The 14502-nt window shown below is 37.2% G+C and overlaps 1 non-coding gene across 1 annotated transcript; it reads right to left on the bottom strand.

The window, feature by feature from the left end:
• Positions 1 to 5345: 5345 nt before the first annotated feature.
• LOC146937935 (small nucleolar RNA R71) lies at positions 5346 to 5451 on the bottom strand. Its single transcript, XR_015033824.1, has one exon. It is a non-coding gene; the product is annotated as a small nucleolar RNA R71 (small nucleolar RNA).
• Between the last annotated feature and the right edge of the window lie 9051 nt (positions 5452 to 14502).

Here is a 14502-nt window from a genome sequence, read left to right as displayed (position 1 = left end):
ACATAATCCACATGATATGTTTTATGATGTGAATGAAGTAGAAACGTGAACTTAATAAGATGAATTAAAAAGATTGAAAATAAAAATAGGTTGTTAATGAGGAATCTTAGGTGGACGGTAAAATTTTCTTCAATAAGGTAACAACTTTAAGTAATAAGATAAGATATATAAGGATATTTTAGTGATTTACTTAATTTATTATCGGGTATGGGTACAATCAAATCCGTGTCCGTATCCATACAATAATGGGTAGTCAAATACCCGTTTATTATACTCATGAATACCCGTTTAGCTACCCGTCTCGTGCCCGTGATGGATTTTACCCATGGGTACCCGTGGGCATGAGTATTTTTGTCACCCCTAAGCGTGAGTTAACTCACGTTGGGGTTCAGTGCAAGTTTTTAGCGCACGTAGGTTGTATTCTAGTGTGACTTAAGTCACTTTCGGTTAACACATGCATGAGTTAACTTATGCGGGATATTCTCGGAAGTTTGGTTGAGAATGAGCAAAACTTGATGGGAGAAGAGCAATTTCCATTTGAGTAACCCTTAATTTAGTCTCACCATTAGTACTATGTTATTGCGCCGTTTATATATTGTTTACAAGAATCTTCCCCTACTTGATTGCCGAAGCAAAAATATGGGTGTTTTCTTCTTCATGTTCCAACGTCATCCTTTCTTCTTCATTTCCTCATCATCCTTTCCTCTTTATCTCATATCTTCTTCATCTTTTTGCATAATAAGAACTTCTGATTGCATCACTCCTTCTTCGATCATCTCAATTCTCAAAATCATGGTTGATTAAAGTGGCAGTGTGATTTCTTAGTGACTTCTCTTGTAAATTTGGCGTATGAAAGAAGCAAGAAAAATAAAGGAAATATCCAAACAAGAAGACTTGGAAAAATTACTAGGGAAACTTAATTTTTTTTTAAATATTTATATAATTAAAGAGTTTTATTTAGGGTATATAATTAAAGAGTTGTCCAAAAGAAATTATCAAAATCTTTTGCCATTTTTGTTTTTAATGAGAAAATGTTAACTAGCAATAGTAATCGACTTTAGGACTCATTTGGAGGCCATAATAAGAGATGATATGATATGAAATATTTATTATATCTAGAGTTGTCAAATTGGTCACAAATTCCAAATCCTACACTTATTAAGAATGAGGTAGAAACTTTCAAGCTTCTATAAATGTTTCTTTTATTAATTTCTTGAAATACTAATTTTGGATATGCAGTGGTTGTCATCTCTTTTTCTTAATTTAAGTTATAAGATTGTACATGTATCATCATTGTAAACTAGTTTATCTTGGACAAATCATCCCAATTATTGTAGCAAGTTATAGTTTAACTTGGATATGACCGTATATGGCTTCGCGATATCGGCTAATTCAGGTCGAAAGGGCTATGGCTTCGCGATCTTGGACATTGTTTCTTGGATGACCTTTCCCTCAGATGATATGTTTAATACTGTCTTGTGCAATGACTTATCATTATGGGTTTTTCTTAGTGAAGAGTAATTCAAATGGTAGAGAGGTTAGAGGTTACACAAATGATGAATTGTCGCTCTGTTACAAAAACAGATATACTACTCACCGTTATTGGAGGAGTACTATTGTTTCAAATCTTTCACGTGAGACATTGGGTTGGGAATTTGCAATTAAGTGATTAATTGGCACACGCCAAACTACAGTTCAATGTTCCACACTTACTAAAACGAACTTTATATCTTTATTTTTGTTGCACACCAGTACCCGTCTCCAGCACCTATTTTTTTGTTTTGACTAAAGGAAAAGATAACTTTGCTTTAGCACAGTAATTAAAGGATGGGTGATGATGATATAATATAGCATCGTTGTTCACAATATTATTCACTATGTCACAATATCGGGTTGATTACGACAACAGTGTTACCTATATGTTTATACAAGATAGCAAGCAATGTTCGCCTTGTGATCACTGTGTGTGAGACAAAATAGTAATGCCACTAGCCTTCTTCCTGTATCGAATAATTGTTGTAAGCATTCTTCTGATTCGAACGAACCTTCATTTAAATTTAGAATTGAATAAGTTTTTGCAAACAATGAACAATCAATGGAATTTGTGTGTTTGATGTAGGTATTTAAGCATTATTTTAATGAATTAGAAGACGAACCGCTTAGGGATAACTTTGTTTCTCAACTCCAAGTATTCGGAATGAATGAATTTGTTGAATTTGTCATATAGTAATGATTTGGACATTCAATGAAGATCAACCTATTGATAATTTGTTGGAGAATGTAGGAAGTCTTGTATTTTTAATGAGACATTCCAAACGTGCACAAGAATATGACATTATCCCATTCTCAATAACTCCCATAATCCTACACTCTTACATCAAACAAAACACAATTTAAACCACATGGGACAAAAACCATATCTACCTCAAAACCAGCAAGCAATATATTACGAAAGAAGATTACCATGTTGAATCGAGAAAGGGAAAGACGAGAAAGATTTTCATCTAAGGTGTTTCTGGAGTAGAAGATTACCATCTCTGATTTTGAGCTTTGCAATATTTTCTTCCTCTTCCCCAGACATGTAAGTTAGTGTAGATAATTATCTTTGAAAGGATACCAAAAAATTATATTTTCATCTAAGGTGTTTATCTCTCTGTTTTATACCAAAGAAAACTCAGCTTATATCATTAAGAAAAAATATCGATTACAATGAGGTAAAACCTCAAAAAATTGGCAATTAATTAGTCCAAAAAATAGCCGCCCTTACGAGGGTATGAGCAATCAAATTAATATCATTTAAATTGAAAAATAACATCATTTTAATATAGGGGATTATAGAAAAGAATTCAGCATCACATTTGTTGCCATGAATTGCATCCAGAAGAATTTTGCAATCTGACTCGAAAAAAGATACAGGAGACTCCCATCTCAGCGACCCACCTAATGGCCTCCAAGAGAGCTGCAGATTCCCCTTCCCTTATGTGTATCGCGTCATAGTCATGCACCACATTGGTGGTACCGAGACTGCTATGAATCCTGCATCCACATTACAAGTTAACCAACCTGACGGAGGCTTTTTCCGTCGCGCATAAGCCTGGCATTCTCTTCCCTAGCATTAAGCCAATCTGACTGAATAGCCACTGCCTGCATTATGTTAAATCTGATATGACAATATTGGTTTTTCCTTATTAATTCAAATGATTTCAGATGACATCTTCACATAATATATTGTAGATTTGGAGGAAGAAAAATCTTGATTATAGCTCATATTCCCTTATAACTGAACAGACGCAACGCAATCTTGCAAAAGATAGCAAATCGAGAGGAGCACAATTCAGTGCATAATAGAAAATAATAGCATATACTTGTTGTCAAACACGTAGGTACAGTTAGCCGAACACCGTAATCAACTATTCTGTTTTTGCATGTTTACTTCTTACGTTAGAATCGGATTTTCTATTGTAACAAAATTTCCACACACACTTTTATTCTACTGATGACATCCTGTCGTTACGTAATATTAGGGACTTATTGTGACATTTTGATAGAGTTCTCATGCAATTTATACTGTTCTGGAGTGCAAAAAGCTTAAAATTTGAAGTCTGTTCGAAGGAAATCACGCCACGCCAAATTCAAGCCGTGCTGCGATTTTTGAAGAAAAATTACATCATCCCTGTTTGAGGGAAATCGTGGCACGCCAATTAACAAGGCGCGGCGCGATTTTGATGGGTCAGGCCCATGACTTCTATAAATACTGCACTCAAGCTGAAGAACAAGGGTTACGATTTTGGAGAACGAAAGTGCGATTTTAACACCCAGAAGGCTGCAGCGGAGAGGATTTCATCATCTCTAACCCAGTTTATGTATGTTTTAATTCTTTCATTGATTATGCTATTTGTAAACTCAATTATGAGTAGCTAAATCTCTTAGAGATTGGATCCAAGATGAATCTTTGTAACCCTAATTGACACATGTTGCTGTGAAACTCTATTTTGTTTATGAATTCAATTCTAGTTTATTCAATTCAATTGTTCTTAATGCTTTTTATATCTTGATCACATATAACTTGATTTCGTGAGAATGAATGACCACTGACCATGACTTTCAACTTAGACCTAATTGAATTGTTCTAATAAACAGGGTTAGTCTAGGAATAGATAATCGTTTGTTAGTGATAATAGGTTAACGTTCGGTAAAACCTTCAAGAATTATTAGACCACCTAAGGAATTAGGGGCTGTAGTTTAAGAAGAGGGTCCTAACTCAAGGGATTGATTAGGACTATTTTGTTAATCATCGTAAATTAGAAAAGGATTCATAACAAATAGGTGCAGTAGACCAATTAGGGGAACTTAGAGGATTCGACGGATCTGATCTCATCTTTCTCTCCTATTTTCTTAACCAAATCTATTCTTTTTTATTTGATTTCGTAAAATCAAACCAAATCTACTGCCTAGTGGCAAACCAAAAATAAACTTTTACACATCCTATTCTTATAACGTGATTGAATTATTGAAGTTAAAACAGTCCTCGTGGGATCGATATTTTTACTACTTCGATAGTATTTGGTGCACTTGCCAGAGATCTATCAAGTTTTTGGCGCCGTTGCCGGGGACTGTTGAATTATTTCAACAAGACAATTACGTTATAATTTAGGGTTTTTTGCAATTTAATTTTCTGTTTTTAATTTCTATTTTTTATTTTTCTGTTTTCATATTCACTTGATTACTTTGCGTTGTGCAGTGCTACTAAGGTATTTTGCTGTTTATGCGAGGTAAACAGAGCTCAGACGACTTAGAGTACGATCCGGAAATTGAAAGGACTGCTAGAGCACTTCGGAAAGCTGTCCGATCGCAAAGGTTAGCTCAGTCCGTTCCACCGGGTGTTCGAGAACAAATACCGGAGCCACTCTCAACTGAATCTGAAACGACCTCTTCTCCTAAATCTGCAACTATGGAAGGAGAAGGTGTTGTACCACCAAGGCCTAAGCTAGGAGACTACGGGTTAGCCACTCATCGCGGTCAACTGACCCACACTTTTCAACCAGCTAACCCCGTAGCATTCGACATCAAGACAACTGTCCTCAACGGTTTGAGGGACAAGCAATTCGATGGGACTGAAGCTATGAGTCCTCATGAACACTTGAGCCGCTTTGCTGAAACCTGCGAGTTTTGTGTGCAACCAGCCACCGTGACTGAAGCACAAAAGAAGCTAAGGCTGTTTCCTTTCACCTTGACGGGAAGAGCAAAAGATTGGTTGCTAACAATACCGAACGGGACTGTCCAAACATGGGAAGAGTTAGAGCTGAAGTTCTTGGAGAAATATTTCCCTATGTCTAAATATTGGGAAAAGAAGATGGAGATCTCTAACTTCAAGCAAGGAGAAGGTGAATCATTGTATGATGCTTGGGAGCGATTCAATTTGCTTCTTAAGAGATGCCCTAATCATGAGTTCACCGAGAAACAATACCTCCAAATCTTCACCGAGGGGGTAACACCAAACACTAGAATGTTCTTAGATGCTTCCGTGGGAGGTAGTCTCAAAAGCAAAACTGATCATGAAGTTCAAGCTCTAATTGAAAACATGGCTGGCAATGAGTATCGTGATCAAGCTAAAAAGAAAGAAAGAGGAGTGTTTGGGGTGAGTGAACAAACTGCTATCCTTGCTAACCAAGCAGCTATGAACAAACAAATCGAAGCTCTAACTAAGGAGTTTCAAGGCTTCACTTTGGCTCATAAGCAACAACAAGTGGCTGCAATCAAATGCGACTTATGTGGTGAAGAACATCCCAACGGTGAATGTGTTCCAGAAGGGTCAAATGAAGAAGCTAACTTCATGGGAGGTTATCAAAGGCAGAATCAATACTACAATTCAGACATTAATAAGCATCCAAATCTAAGCTACTCAAATAACAATGCTTTGAACTCTCAGATGCTCACTCCTCCTCAACAACAACAAAGGAAGCCATCAGCTCTTGAGGAAACTATGATGAACTTCATGAAGATGACTCAAGGCAACTTTGAAGAGATGAAGAAGAGTCAAGAAGCTGAAAGAAAGAACAATGAAGCTTCTAGGAAGATGCTTGAAACTCAACTGGGGCAATTGGCTAAGCAGTTGGCTGAACAAAACAAAGGCGGATTCTCAGGTAACACTAAAGATAACCCTAAGAATGAGTCTTGTAATGCTATTGAATTGAGGAGCAAAAAGGTTTTGACACCTTTAGTTCCAAAAGCTCCAAAGAAGGTTGATGAAGTAGTTGAGGTGGAGGAGAATGATGTAGTTGAAAACAATGATGAGGGTGTAGTTGAAAAAGAAAATGATCATGGAGTAGTTGAAAACGAAAGGAAGAAAAAAATAGAGGGAGAAAAAAGTGAGAAGCTAATTGATGAAGATTCAATCTTGAGGAAGTCGAAGAGTCAAATTTTGAAAGATGGAGACAAACCACAGGTTATTCCATCATATGTGAAGCTTCCATACCCTCACCTTTCGAAGAAGAAAGAAAAGGATGAAGGTCAATTCAAGAAGTTCATGCAACTTTTCTCACAACTTCAGGTGCATATTCCTTTCGGTGAAGCTCTCGATCAAATGCCGTTATATGCTAAGTTCATGAAAGACTTGTTGACTAAACGAAGGAAGCCTAAGGATGATGAGAATATTGCACTTTCTGAAAATTGTAGTGCTATTCTCCAAAAGAAGCTGCCACCTAAGCTGAAGGATCCTGGTGCTTTCACTATCCCTTGTTCAATTGGACCGGTAGACATTGGTAGAGCTTTATGTGACTTGGGAGCAAGTATAAATCTGATGCCACTTTCAATGATGAAGAAGCTTAAGTGTGGGGAACCAAAACCAACAAGAATGACCATTACTTTAGCTGATCGGTCAATCTCTTATCCTGTCGGTATACTAGAAGATGTACTAGTGAAGGTTAATGACTTGGTGTTCCCAGCAGATTTTGTGGTCCTAGATATGGCTGAAGATGAAGACATGCCACTCATTCTAGGAAGACCTTTCCTTGCAACTGGTCGTGCTTTGATTGATGTTGAACGTGGAGAGCTAATGTTGAGGTTCCATAAGGAGCAGGTAGTCTTCAATATCTTTGAGGCAATGAAGCACCAAGATGAGAATCCCAAGTGTTACCGGATTGACGTTGTGGAAGAAACAGTGGAAGATAAATCCCTTGAATCTCAACCTATTCAATCTACGGAGGTGGAAAGTGTGGAATCTATAGACAGACAAGAAGTGATTGAAGATGTTGGAATAATAGAGGCTGTTAAGCAACTGGAAGTAAGCAAAGAACAGATGAAACAACAATCATCAGGAGACATCCTCGACAACAAGTATGGGGGATTGGGAACTTGGAACAATATGCCTAAGACTACTCTTACTAAACCTTCTGGTGTATTTGCTTATAAGAAGATTCCCTATGGGATGCGTAATGGGCAGGCTGCTTTTCAATGGTGTATGCTTTCAACTCTCTCTGATACTTTAGAAAGAGTTAGGAGGTACTGTGATGAAGGGTTGGCAAGAAACAAGCCTATTGATGAAGCTGTGGACCTAAGGAAGTCTGGAGCACAAGGAACTTTCAAGGGTAAGGAACAAAAGTTGAAACGGTACCGTAAAGGAGGACTCCCAAACAATGAAGAGGGAGCCACATCAACTGATCCTTAGGGATAGTCATCAGTCAAGCTAGTGATGGTAAAGAAGCGCTGAGTGGGAGGCAACCCACTATTTATTTTTCAGGTATGATTTTATTGCTTTCAAAAATAAAAACACAAAAATATTTTTCTTTTCTTTTAATACAAGGCAGGAAAGTTTAAAAATTTGTTCAAGGATACCTCTTGCCAAGAAAATCATGCAAGGTACTGATGTCTTGCATGATTCTCTCCTCAAAAGTTTTTCAAAAATTCAAGGAACTCAGGCATTTTTCAAGAAAACAAAATTTTTGGCCTGAGAAAGCAAGGAATTCCCCCCTGTACGTTCAAAATCGCGCCGCGCCTATATATGGCCGCAGCGCGATTTTCAGAAACAGCAAGCATGACTCCCTGTTATACCAAAATCGCGGCACGCCTGGTCATTACCGCGGCGCGATTTTGGCTGTTATATGAAAAAAAAATAGCCGTTGGACTTATAGCCGTTACTAGCCGTTACAAATTTGCCCGTTATTGCCCGTTACAATGCAAAATCGCGCCGCGCCTTGTATATTGGCGTGCCGCGATTTTGCCCAAACAGCACTATAAAATCCTTCACTGTTCATCATCATTTTCATTCCATTCTTCCTACCTTTCTCTACCAAAACTTCCCTAAACTTCCATTCACGAATTCTCTTCATCTTCATCTCAATATTCACTTCCTAACCATCATCAAACCAATAGTCCAATCAAAAATTCATCAATCCAAACCACCATCAAACCACAATCATTCAAAACTTTCCCAAACTTCACAAAACTTTCCATTCACCATCTTCCCAAACCACAAATGGCCTCCAACCAAAGAAACACCCGCTCAAAGAAAGCCACCAACCCCAAGCCATCCACAAGCAAATCCAAACGTCCTCGTGCCGCATCCGAACCACCCGAAAACGCCATCCATTTCATCAATGACTTAGCCCAAGAGTTCCATCAATCTATGAAAAGTTTTGAAGTCATAGGGGAGAGGAAGTTTGATTTCACAAAGCTTGTGAAATATCCTTTCTTTGAGTCTGAATTACGAAGGAGGGGGTGGACGAGATTGAATGAGATGATCGACGAGGCAAACAACAAAACGGTGATCGTCGAATTATTTGCAAATGCAAGGGTGTCCGATACACCCTTTCAATCTTTTGTTCGAGGAAAGTACATTGATTTCAGCCCGGATGCTCTCAACGCATGGCTGAATGTTCAAGCACCGGAAGAGTGTTGGGTTGGAAAATTGAGGCGGGAAAGATTTGCTATTACGGAGGATACCTTTGATGAGATCATCACCACCATGTGTAGGCCTGGGTCGACTTAGAAAAAGTCCCGGATGCTTACTTATGCGGAGATGCTGCCGGTACCCAAGGCATGGGTGTCTTATGTGGTCCAGACTCTTGAGAGTGCATCCTGCACTTCTGAAATTCCTCTCAAGAGGGTGCTTGCTGCCTATGCCATCATCAAGGAGCACCCTATAGATATTGGCCGCCTCTTGGCCAATAGTCTTCATGATCTAGCAACCGGAAACACCACACAATTGGGGCATGGGAGTCTAATTAATTGGTTGTGTGAGCAAGAGTTGGTACCGGCTTATGATAGTGATCTCAACACAAGCAATATGAAGCCAATCACCGACTCGGTCATGGATGGGTTTGTCAAGAAATATGAAGGCTATATGAAGGAGAGAGAGATGGAGTCAGCAAGGCAACAACAAATGGAGCAAGGAGGGAGTAGTAGCCAAGGGGGTTATGCTCCTCTTCATCCAAAGCTTGAGGAATTCATGCATGTGCAAGCTAATTGGATGAATGAGACTTCGGACCAGCTGTGGGTGAACCGTCCTAGGTTCTCAGCTGCGTTTGCTGCGGAGGCTCAATTGCATATGGGTCCGATTAGTGGGTCTTATGAGAGGTTTGGAGGCTCCCGTGAGCGCATGGAGCAATATTTTACACATCAAGAAGAGTATGGGCTGCGCATGAGGAGGGAAATCACTGATGATTTCAACACCACCGAGCAAGATCAAGGGGATGGCATCTTTGAAGGATTGAGGACACCGGGGGCTGGACACTCGGATGATGATCAGGACATGGGCTGATCTACTGATGGATTAGCATTTTCTGCTTTGTATTTTATTTTTCAGTCATTTTTCTTTTTGATGTATTTTCTTTATTTTCTTTTTAGTGTCGAAGTCCATTGAACTTATTTCCCTATTGTAATTGCTCCTGCACTTGTTTATTATTAATGAATTTGTTTTGTTTCATGTGACCTATTCCAGTTTAGTAACAGTTGTTTGATGAAACGGTATTCCAAAAGTTCTAAAGGAGGGGTGACTTGATTCAAAGGCGAAGTGTACGGCGTTGCTAGGTAGTCACATACTCCCAGAAATCTCAGCCATAAGGTTCATTGCCAAATTTGTTTTTCAATTTACTTATATTTAGATTAGTTTTCCATGCAACTACATTTCTAGAACTTGCATTGTTTCTCTATTATTGATTGGTCTTTGTCAATTACACACTGAGGCAAAAGTGCTTGGTCCTGTGAGCCTTTTTGAAGCCTACCCTGTTTTAATTTGCTGAATTTATCCTTTCTTAACCAATTGTGAGCCGGTAGGATTAGAACTTTTTGTTCGGTGACAAACTACATTACAAGCCTAGAGACTTTTAGTTACAAAAGATTAAGTTTGGGGTTGCTATTGGAATTTGCAACCAACTAAGTTTGGGGTGGGGGTACTAGAGAATTAGAGAACAAAAATGAAAAAAATATGAAATTGACATGCAAAATACACACAAAAATGGTGTATCAAAAAAAAAGAAATTGAATGATGAAAAAGGGACAAAACATCTAAAATCCGAGTAACTTCAAACTCGAGTGTCCCTAAATGTTAAAAATGTTCTCTAGTACCTTTGCATTGATTGTATTTCCACAAGGTGAATGAATGAAGGAATGAATTTTGTGCTTTAACTTCCGTAGGAATGCCTAACTCAAATTTTGTGTAGCCTACTTATCCAAATATATCCCACCTTTCACCTAAGCCCCGTTATAACCCTAAAGACCTCAAAAGTGTGTAATGATAATTGACTTTGATTGATATTTAGAAACTTTTCAAGCGTATGGTAATATGTAGACCTGCATGTCGACTGGTAGAACCCTGTTTCACTTTGATGCGAGGAGTTGTGAATTGGTGGATGCGAACAAGTCAAACTAGCTCATCTTTAGCTAGAAGGAGAATGAACTTTTGGGTACTATCGTTTTGTCAGGTAACTGTTATTTTACTGTCGTTTGTCACTGTTGCAAGCAAATTCCTTGAGGGCAAGGAATGGTTTAAGTTTGGGGTTGTGATGACATCCTGTCATTACGTAATATTAGGGACTTATTGTGACATTTTGATAGAGTTCTCATGCAATTTATACTGTTCTGGAGTGCAAAAAGCTTAAAATTTGAAGTCTGTTCGAAGGAAATCGCGCCACGCCAAATTCAAGCCGTGCTGCGATTTTTGAAGAAAAATTACATCCTCCCTGTTTGAGGGAAATCGCGGCACGCCAATTAACAAGGCGCGGCGCGATTTTGATGGGTCAGGCCCATGACTTCTATAAATACTGCACTCAAGCTGAAGAACAAGGGTTACGATTTTGGAGAACGAAAGTGCGATTTTAACACCCAGAAGGCTGCAGCGGAGAGGATTTCATCATCTCTAACCCAGTTTATGTATGTTTTAATTCTTTCATTGATTATGCTATTTGTAAACTCAATTATGAGTAGCTAAATCTCTTAGAGATTGGATCCAAGATGAATCTTTGTAACCCTAATTGACACATGTTGCTGTGAAACTCTATTTTGTTTATGAATTCAATTCTAGTTTATTCAATTCAATTGTTCTTAATGCTTTTTATATCTTGATCACATATAACTTGATTTCGTGAGAATGAATGACCACTGACCATGGCTTTCAACTTAGACCTAATTGAATTGTTCTAATAAACAGGGTTAGTCTAGGAATAGATAATCGTTTGTTAGTGATAATAGGTTAACGTTCGGTAAAACCTTCAAGAATTATTAGACCACCTAAGGAATTAGGGGCTGTAGTTTAAGAAGAGGGTCCTAACTCAAGGGATTGATTAGGACTATTTTGTTAATCATCGTAAATTAGAAAAGGATTCATAACAAATAGGTGCAGTAGACCAATTAGGGGAACTTAGAGGATTCGACGGATCTGATCTCATCTTTCTCTCCTATTTTCTTAATCAAATCTATTCTTTTTTATTTGATTTCGTAAAATCAAACCAAATCTACTGCCTAGTGGCAAACCAAAAATAAACTTTTACACATCCTATTCTTATAACGCGATTGAATTATTGAAGTTAAAACAGTCCTCGTGGGATCGATATTTTTACTACTTCGATAGTATTTGGTGCACTTGCCAGAGATCTATCATCTACCACCATACTTGATAAATTATTGTATATAAATTTATAGAAACATGTAATCCAATTTATATAATTTCTGCAGCAACTGTAACAGTTATACGATTCATATTGTAGAACTGTTAATTATTGATGCCGTGACTACTCTGTTTGTATGGCTATATCCCAAATTTGCATAACAATGATCTCCAACATGCATAATCCTCTGATAAAACAGCCACCAAATGAAATGGATAGAAGTTATCATAAAATTCTATAATACTCCGTCCGTCTCACTATAATAAGACAGCCTATGATTTAATGGTCTCTAACAGAAGCGAGATCCAGCTTTCACATCATGAAATAACTCGTTTCAAAGATCTATCGCTTTACGGATGCAGGTTTGATCTATTCTGATCTTGTCACATATGTTTAGACCGTCATGCGATTGGAAATAGTTTCGGTTCTGTTAGTTGAGTAAATTTAATTGACATATCCCTTTTGCATTTGATTGCTCTAGCTCTCAATATAACCAGTTATAAGTTTTATGACATCATGATTGGCATGGTTGCAGATTTTTCTTTTTGTTTCTTCCCAAATCAAAGAGGTGCACGAGACATGCTTCTGTAGAATGTGGATCATAGAAAAATATCCAATTCAAGTGTGAGTATGATAGTAGCTAGAATTGGTAGCTAAGTGGCAGATGGGTGATTTATATATAAGATGTTTCGGAAATTACTGATCATGCAGAATAACTTCCATAAAAAAAACTTGCATTATAGGAGAAATGTAAAATAAACTTTTGTTCTCGGAGTTGTGTTGGTCTCGATATGAACAGACAACATTTGCTATGAGGTGATTCATCTCAGTACCAAGTATTATGCATGCATTGTGCTGTCATGTGTACCATGTCTTTAACCGCACAAGAGTAAAAAGACAGAGGAGTACTTGAAATACTTCAAAAGGTTTTGTTCACTTGTTTCCAGCTTTGATAATATATGCACACACATTGAGACCCGAAGCATATGTCATTTAACAGTGAACAAACTGTGTAACAAGATTCTCCTAGTTAGAGCACTCTGCTATGCCTGTTTATGCAATGTGAAAGGTTTGAATGAATTTTATTTAATTTTGTACGAGAAAAATTATACTCAACAGACTAGAGTTGATATGGTGAAAAAAAACTCATAGTTATAATAAATCACAACAACTTTAAAATTTTAGTAGATTGCAGAATATGTCTTTTTGTACTATAATTAAGAAGTATATATCATTCGTTAGTCGTCTAATAAATCTGACTTTCAAGTGAGTTTCATCTTGCTTTTGTAATTTCATTCCTAATGTCCAATCCTCGTGCACGTTATCAAGAAAGAAAACAAAGTTGCAGCAAATGTTAACTGTTAACTTTATCATGGTAACAATTTTGCTAACATGAAATTTGTAGTTCTATGAAAGTTGCATGTAAATTCGAGTGAGAAAGATGTGTGTGAGTCAAATATGTGAAACGCTTATATAGGGACCTAAACAAGTTTGTACTCAATAACCAGATGTATTGCTGATGTATTCGAAAATTTTGTTTCAGCGCAAGGAGACATAATCTTGTTCTTATTTATTGGTTTAATCCGATTGGGAAAATATTGATGGAACTGATACTCAACATTTCTCCTGCTTGAGTTCATTATATTTGTACTTTTGATGGAACATATATGCTTATTTTGTAATTATAAGATATATAAAATGCAGCAAGCAGAATGACTTGAACCAATTATTATTCTTTAATTTATCCAGACACATAAATTTCATCGGAGTAGTGCTTCACTTCACTGGAAGCGAAATAACTAGCAATCACTGACACATACATAGACACTAGACATGACACAGACACATGTCAATAATTTAAGAAAATAGAAGTGATTAATGTCGATATTAGACATTGGCACATCTTCAATCTCTTAAGTTTTGGTTCTACATAGCAATATTATGTTTCATAACGTCACAAATATAAACTTCGATGTAAGATTTCACTTTATAGTTTAAACCATAACTCAACTCAAACTATCAATTCGAAGTCATCTATGTAAATATATCTTCATGGTTTGTCTCAAGATTAAAATTACATGTAAGTGATGCTTTGCTACTTATGCCATGCCTTATTTTTTACATTTCAATGCTGTCTTAAATCTACCAATTTGTTCCAGTCTCATTTTCTTTTTTGAAAAGTGAATCACATTTTCAAACTATACTCTATATTTTTCGTCAAAAGCAACCTTCAAACCATTATGCATTGAAATCACATGAAACAAAGCTGATGGTTTTCCAAAAATACTCAAAGCATGAGTAAAATAACCTATATAAAGCTAATAAAGTTATTTGAAGTGCAAAGTTAGGTTTATGTTATGATTCCAACTAGAAGTTCAATAGATGCCTCAGAGAATGATCC

This window comes from Medicago sativa, chromosome 3, assembly GCF_051527215.1.
Source record: "Medicago sativa cultivar Bolivia chromosome 3, Bolivia_mono, whole genome shotgun sequence".
Taxonomy (NCBI): domain Eukaryota; kingdom Viridiplantae; phylum Streptophyta; class Magnoliopsida; order Fabales; family Fabaceae; genus Medicago; species Medicago sativa.
Note: the sequence above shows the minus strand (reverse complement) of the source record. Positions and strands in the feature narration are given on the sequence as shown.